The sequence below is a fragment of the Bolinopsis microptera genome, chromosome 10 (assembly GCF_026151205.1).
Source record: "Bolinopsis microptera isolate Bmic1 chromosome 10, MBARI_Bmic_1.0, whole genome shotgun sequence".
NCBI classification, from domain to species: Eukaryota; Metazoa; Ctenophora; class Tentaculata; order Lobata; family Bolinopsidae; genus Bolinopsis; species Bolinopsis microptera.
In genome coordinates, this window is record NC_087081.1 from 6,512,634 (window position 1) to 6,521,421 (window position 8,788).

The window sequence follows — 8,788 nt, forward strand, 5'->3', positions numbered from 1 at the left end:
GTAACATTCTGTACTACAAACTTCGGAACATTTGTAATCTTCAGGGGTGTGAAACACAAATATATAATCTGATTAGTTATTATCTAGTCAAAGAAGCCTAGTAGGCGTCAACAAGCACATTAAAACGAAATTAAAAGTAAGAAAACATAAGACAAAAGTTAAATTGCTAAAAGGTCTAGTTGTTAGTACAAGGTCTAGTTGCTGGTAAATTTATCTAGTGCGACTCAAAGTTGGTGGTTCCCACATCACGTTGTTCAAACTCCAATCTAAGAGTGGGGAAACAGGAACATCAAGTCAGGTTAAGTAACTGTTACGTTGTAATATAAAGGTGTAATAGTCAAACAATCTAGTCACAGAGGTAAGTTAAGAAGTTTCAAACACACAACTACGAAATTAGAAGTAAGAATATTATATAACCAAGTTTGATGGCTGTATCAAGTTTAATTGCCCCTGACAGAACTATAAGGAGTGCTAACGACTAATATAAAATCTGCTTAAGTAAATATAAGGATGAAACAAAGTGAGAATATGATAAAGTTTAATTACCCCTGGTCGACTAAAGACCGACTAACGACATCAATTACACCCACAATAACCACGTGACTCAACTCAAGACTCATCAGGAAACCTTAAAACCTTACTAAAGCCCTCAACTACCAGCAATACCTTGCTACAAACCCCACTACCAGCAATATGAGAGACTGAGTCACGTGCTACAAGAGACTGAGTCACGTGCTACAATTAAGAGCAACATGAGAGTTAATTGCTGCCCTGAACTAACAAGATCTCAGAGCTCAGATCATTCGCCACCGTTTCAAAAAACCTAATCTTAATCACACTCAGGCCCCCGATTACTGAATCTTGAGTACTTGTAACAAATTTATCCGTCATGTAGGCTAAATACTGTGTTCTGATTGGTTGGTTTGTGTCACGTGGGATGGATACTGTGTTCTGATTGGAGGAGCGGTAATGGAGCTGCTCACTGATTGGTGGCTGGGAGGCGATGTTAATGATACTGTGTGATTGTTGCCTCCAGATGTGGTGACATTGTGTCAGGTTTTGTGGCAACTGGCGGATACACGTGAGAGAAGGAGATATGTATCTAAGTGGATTTAGAGTAGCAGATAGTGTTTGCTAAAAACATGTCTCCAACCTACGATCAACTAACAGTCAGATTTTGGCAGCGTAAATTAAACATTTTCAACTAAGAGGGACACGAGAGGACTTAACTTTGATTGAACCTCGTTGGACACTCTTAAAGTCGGCTGAAAAGAAATAACCGATACAGTACGTAGGGTAAATAGTCTTGGTGCACCCTCCCCGCATGCCCACCCGAGGACAGGCAAAGCTGGGCCTCGTTGCAGCGTCAAGATCCAGCCTCTCAATAAGTAAAAAGGAAAAGAATAATAAGTAGTGATACAGGTACTCCACTATCCACAGTGAATACTAAACGGCAGGTTTGCAAACAAATCAACAACTAAACCTCCTCGCTTTCAAATACTCAACCTACAAAGATATACCAAGTCCGTGCTAAAAGGGAAAAAACTCTTAAAATCCTCCGCAAACAAAAGAAACCCGTTATCCTGCTAAATGGTGGTAAACCAATCACTATCCCAGCTGGTGGATAATGGCCTACCAGATATAACAAGTAGTGTTCTATCAAAACCCCTCAACACCAAGACTAAACACCCACATTTTCACAGGATTCTGAGATACCATCACGTGGAGTTCACGTGGAATTCCAGGATTTTTCTCGTGGGTCTCAATATGCAGCCACTATTCTAGAAAAATTCAAGGAAAAGAAGTGGATAATAAGTAGTGGTGAACAGTGAACGCGACTAAACACAAGTGACATATTTTCACAGATTTTCCATCACGTGGAATTCACGTGAAATACCTGGAGATTCTGACTGAACACCAGAGTAGAATTAATATCGGGACAGTGACAGATTGCTGACTAGGCTTGAGTTGTAAACTTTGGTAAAAATTACAGCACGTGGAAATTACAGTTCTGCACGTGGAATTGAAAAACTTTGGCAAATGTTGCAATCCTGCACGTGAGATGAGGGCCAAGGGGAATTTGGCACCAGATCGTGAAAATAGAATAAGTAACGGAAAAGTATATTCCGAGCCTTGTTATGATTGAAGAGATCAGGGTTATTGTTAAGAACTTAAGAATGTTTAGGTATCGTTATTAGTTTAATAGAACCGTGTGGTCAGACGAAAATATATTGTCGGGGTATAAACGGGCTTATGCGGTCATTCCTTATTTTGGGAGGTAAAAGAAACAATTGGGAGAATAAGGATTAGTCACATTTGGTCACATTTTGGAGGAAAACGTGGTCTGGGATTGTATCATAACAAAAACCCTCGTTTAGGGCCGGCACAAGTTTCAATACCTGGGAATCTCCATGATTATCGTAAGTTCACTTAAATTTTCCCCGCATGGATTGAGTTTGTGGTTTACCATTTGTCAAAATATTCATGTGTAGAGAAGTTTTCACGTCTTATATTACAATAGAGTAGCAAAACACGAACTCTGCAAAAAAACAATCAACTTGCAACAAGACACGCACATTTTTACTTGTAGCAATAAAACTGAGAGCACTGATTGGTGAATCCAGAAAAAAACGCAGGGTGTGGGTCGAACATTATAAAACCACCACGATAAGTTATCAGTACTGGAGGTTTGCGAGATAAACGGGGATAATGTAGCAAGATTGCAAGGGGTTGCAGCAGGATCATAAGGGGTTGGGTATCCCATTAACTAATTAATTAGTGCCCGGTTGATAATCTCAGGGGAACAAGTAGGAGAGTCTGAGTAGTGCAGGGTTACTAGGTTACTAGGGTTACTAGGGTTACTAGGGTTACTAGACGTGGAGTAGTGGTGGTGGGAACGGGATGGTCTGCGGAAGCTGGGGAATTAAAGCGATGAGTGGAAGAGAGAGGAAGTGATTAGGAGTTGGATACCAGCTGGGAGAGGGTTAGGAGATTAACGGAAGCTTTATGATGTTATATCACTGGAAGATATCTTCTATCTTATAGAGTTGTAGGACTTAGGAGTAAGGAAGATAAAGAGGGACCAATTATTATAGGAGTAAAGAAAGTGAAGAGGGACAAACCAATTAATATAGGGGCAAAGAAAATGAAAAGGGACCAATTAATCATCAGAACTTTTCCTCGACTTCCGATAAGGGGGGAACGCTCTACAAGGTTTTGAGACATAAAATTAAGATTTACAACGACGCAGACGGGAATTGAAAGACAGAGAAAGGATATCAAGTGATGTAAACAGAGCGAGATCTTATCCGGTAAAGTTATGTAGAAACACTTAACATGACACTTGCGGACCAGATATCAAATATTGAGACAAAGGTATATTAAAAACACACTGATATAACTAAGTGTATCATAAAATTAAATCTAGGAGAGGAGAAGGTATGACAGGAGTAATAACATCTAGAAATAGCCCCCCAATTGTTGCGTATCCTGGTTCCTCCATTTAAGATATATGTTCACGTCACCAGTAAGGGACCATTACGACAAATATCCGCGACTTTCGACAAATACCTCTCATTTTGGACAATTACCAATCACTCTGGACAAATTTCATGACCCGGATAAAAGTTTTTGACTTATTAATCCAGGGATCAGGACTTTATTTCCGTTGTAACAGTCACAAGTTCAGAGGTAATGTGTTTTTGGTTGGATGTTTAGTGTTTACTAACGTAATAACCGACTCCAGCGTGGCTGACAAAATTACCACCTTATCAGCGGAGGAATGGTATTCAAACAACATTATTTGAATATTTGTTTTAATTTTAAGCGTAAGTCATGGGTTTTTCAACAAGTCATGAAATAACGATTCTCTTAAATTGCCGGGTTCAAATAAACCATGCTACTGGTTTAACTCAGAGATTTATCCGTCACGTACGCTAAATACTGTGTTCTGATTGGTTGGTTTGTGTCACGTGGGCTGAATCCTCTGTTCTGATTGGAGGAGCGGTAATGGAGCTGCTCACTGATTGGTGGCAAAGAAATAACGGTTCTCTTAAATTGACGGGTTTAAATAAACAACTGCTGGTGTAACTCAGAGTGAAGATGCAAAATAAAAACATATTCCTACACACCACAAGATTGTGTAGAGCAGCGTAAATTAACTTGCTAATTTAATTGAGCTTAAGTCATGGAATAACGGTTCATTTCAATAACCAGGTTAAAATAAACCACAACTGGTAACCTACAATCATGATTCAAAATGAAAATATATTCAGACACACAAGATTTGTGGTTTGTCTACTGAGCAACGAAAATTAACTTGCTAAATTAAAGAGAACTTCACTAGTGTTACTCTTAAATGGTGATAAGAAGGTGATAAGAAAGAATCGTTTTAAAATGCGATAAGAGGGAATCTCATGCAGGAGTTAAAGCATAAAGTAATGAAGTCTGTGTTGAATTAGAATTTATCAAATTACACTCGAAATTATGATTATTAAACTTATGATAAAGTGCGGCGAAGAAATTATGACTTTAAAGATAAGGAGAATTGAAAGACTGCCGACTGTTCAGAAAACCAGAACAATTAAATAAATATCGCAGAACATTGCTGGCTACACCAAATAAGAATTCCCACGGCTGCATCATAGCCCAAAACAACGAATCACCAAATTATCTGAGATCAAACAATGCCGTTAACAATCAGAAACAAGATGTTATCAGCTACTCAGCCAATAAACATCTTATCACAAAGCTACCACTCGTAAAGAAGATTAGGTCAGCAGGTTGACCAGTTTGGTGACTGATACCACCGAGATATGATCTGAGGAGTGGGGACTTTAACTGGGGGACCTTAACTCTCAAAGGGAGCTGTGGAGAGTGTTACTGAGTGTTACAGTGTGTTACAGAGTGGTAGGGAGAGTGTTACAGTAGGAGTAAGTGAGGACAGTGTGGAGTGGTTTATTGATGGTATGTGATAGAACACGCCTCATGCTTCCATGCTGACCACTCTAAATACCTTGCATTCCTGTACAGATTGGAGGAGTTCAGGAGGTGAACTTGACAGGGGGTGATACCTTGCATTGCTGTACAGATTGGAGGAGTTCAGGAGGTGAACTTGACAGGGGGTGATACCTCGCATTCCTGTACAGATTGGAGGAGTTAGGAGGTGAACTTGACAGGGGGTGATGCAAAACTGTACATATTGGAGGAGTTCAGGAGGTGAACTTGACAGGGGGTGATACCTTGCATTCCTGTACAGATTGGAGGAGTTCAGGAGGTGAACTTGACAGGGGGTGATACCTCGCATTCCTGTACAGATTGGAGGAGTTCAGGAGGTGAACTTGACAGGGGGTGATTGGAGTTCAGGAGGTGAACTTGACAGGGGGTGATGCAAAACTGTTCTAAATTAAAGTTCCTTTCAATTTCGTGATTCAGAGCCCTTCATACTGAAGTGGACATTCATCTTTAATTTAATATAATCAGCTCATTTCATTGAATTTACCAGTGGTTACCAGTGGTTACCAGTGGTTACCAGTGGTTACCAGTGGTTACCAGTGGCTACCAGTGGTTACCAGTGGTTACCAGTGGCTACCAGTGGTTACCAGTGGTTACCAGTGGTTCACCACAAGTGATGTTGACAGACAAGCAGATAGAATCACGAACAGAACGGATATCTAATCTGTTTCAAGTCTGCTACCCATTAAGCAAGAACACATTAGGAATGCCATGGAGTTGTATTGCACAGATCAATAGAAAGGAAATCACCTGGATTCTAACTTAAGTAGGGGCCGAAGTAACTATCAAATACCTATAACGTTATAAGCTATTTAACATTTTGATTATTTAAAGGCTCTTATTCCCACGGTTGCTTTTCTCGACAAGCTAATTTGAATATCACCCTGGAAACTGCAGGATGAAACGAGCACGGAGATAAGGAAATGGGTCAAAAGTGGTTGAAAGAGAGTTTAAATAATTACCATTTTGATTGATTCCTGAGTTATTCTAACCGCTACATGAAAAGCTAATTTGAATATCGCCGTGGAAACTGAGCACTCAGACTAGAGCAGGAAACAATTATGGAAATGAGAAAAACGGGGTCAAATGGAGTTAGAAAAATGTGGTTAAATACTTTTGCTGATAAAATTTAGGCTCTCGTAAGTGAATCACGTGAAACCCATTTAAGGAGTGTTTATCAAACGTCAGAGCAAATATAACAGCATTTTTAACATCAGCTGTATAATATACACGTATTATACTCGACAATACAAATGCAATTTTATAATTACAGATAACACCTGGGAACGAGATAAAGGTCTAACAAATCTAGTAAATTAGATAAAGTTATAACTTTTCAGGGTCGCGCCTCTTTTTACTCAGTGTGTTATTGTGATACGGTATGTTTCATTGAGGACTAAGTTACAAGACAGGGAAGATGAATGCAAAGATAGACAGGCACGGGCGGGCACCCCATTCCATTTAATGCTAAATAAAATAAGTTTTAATCGAATCTAATATAATTATAACTTAATCTTTAAAGTATAACCTTAAGCAGAAAAAGTATGTATACGGCGCAGATAAAAGTTATAACAGTAAAGGAACTACGAACATAATATCATAAAAATATTCGTTTACTATTATTAAATATCTTTAAGATCATTGCTAATCTGGGCAGCCTGCTCCCCTGAACAAACCTAATAAAGTCAGGTGAAGAGTCACCGCACACAGCGCTATAAGTCAGTCTGTCCGAATACTTTTTCCGAAAATTACCCGGAGAATAATGACTATAATGGGGTAAATTAGCCGGAAGATCTGACGGTCAAGTTCGTTTCCAGGACACTTCCCACCTTGCCCTCTCGTCTGCACGTGTGTTTCTGGGCAAGATCCAGTGATGACATCACATATGACGTCACGGATATCACCTAGACAACGGACAGATACACGATCTGTATCACTATACTGCACGTGCAGGGGCCGTGATATAGTGCTGAGTCGGCGCTGTGATCCACCAACCAGGGTTGTGTATCTGGGGAATCAGCCAATGGGTGGCCCTGGAACTGAGCACGTGGGCGCAAGCAGATAGAGTCGGTGTTGCAATTTTGAATAATAACAAGGTTTGGCGACCTATTCAATTAAGAGCAAACAATGGGTGTCTGCGTTCCCTGTAGTAGTAGTAGTAAACACTATAAATAGAGGTGTGCAATGTTTTGGACTGCTACTTCCAAAAACCCACACGATAATACGGCAAACAGTAACGGTACATTTGGAGCTTTGGAGGAATTTCGGCGATTTCCTCGCATATTTTATAACTTGACCGGTTAAATTTTATTGACATAGTAGCAAGCTGTAGAGTATTGAAACCTATGAAAATATAATTAATATAAATGGACTCAGTAGATTATAATCTATCAGAAACACGTAATGTCGTAATGTTGGCATTAACAACATTAAACAACTTAAAGAGCCAACAATTCTACAATTTCTGAGAATTCCGGGAATTCCTGTAAGAACTCAAGAATGCTAAAATATGCTCCAATAAAACGAAACCAATATATTCATCAACCATATGTACATGCAGGATCGCAAATATTCAAATGGATTTTCATTCGAATATCTGCTTGCACAGACGGGGGATACGATTAGCTAATTAGAGCCCAATCTTCACTAATCGATACGATCTCACAGTTCATAAACCTTTGGGATCGAACATTTGTGGAATGTGAACTTAAACACCACCTGTTTATCTACAGTCTAAATCACATACTCGAAACTGTGTTTGTAAGCTGGTGACTGGAAGTACCAAGCATATTACTCTACTAAAACTACACCTCTACTACTACTATATCCAACTTGACACCTCTACTTGAGGTTGAGAGGTGGAACGCTTCCAAAGTACTAATCTTACAATGAGTACCTTAGTTTCTCTCTCTGAAGGTTGGACCCAGCCCAGTTCTTAATGTTATAGTCCACTGTAATTCTCCCTGATCCTCACTGAAAGCTAAGTCGCTGGAGCCTACAAATATTTACTGGAACTTGAAAAAACCTTGATAAATAATAATAATATTTTTGGCACCCTTTCCCGGTGCATCATGAGATATTAATGGTGAGATTGCTGACTCGGGGCTTGTGGTCGGAGCAAACGAGGCAGCAGAATCCCCCAGACTTTTCCATGCCCACTTAAGTGCCCGCAGCACATCTATCCTGATCCCATATATCATGATAGTAGTCAAAAACGACACCGCAATTTAGTAAAATGATTAAGTAGCAGGAGCATTGGGAACGAATTGTCATATTATCTAGAGTGCATATTATATTATCTAGAGTGCATTTCGAATGTATATTTTGGAGTGATGCAGGTAGCATAAATAAAATGTTTTGATCGAGTACTATAAGGTAGGACATACCCTACTTCTGATGGCACTAAGTGATGGGGGTTTCTAAATAGAAAATAGGAGACATTAGAGGCCGGGGCAATTTTTTTCTCCAATTGTACGAGGTCTGTATTTCTAAGGGAGCTGCACACAACGTGTTAAAACCACATTGACTGTGAACTCTCTCAACCAGAGTGAGAGATATTGCCCAAAGTTAGCGTAATGAGTTTTATATATAAAATCAACTTGTTTTATTATACTTTTATTTACTGAAATGTTTTCTGGGGGTTGTGTGAGTGCAGCTTGTCCAATACTTGTTTAAATTTACCGACTTAAGTCCTAATATTGGAGCCTCTAATGTCATGGGTTTCTGGAGCCTCTTACGTATTTGATTTATTTTGGATATTGATTTATTCTCCGAT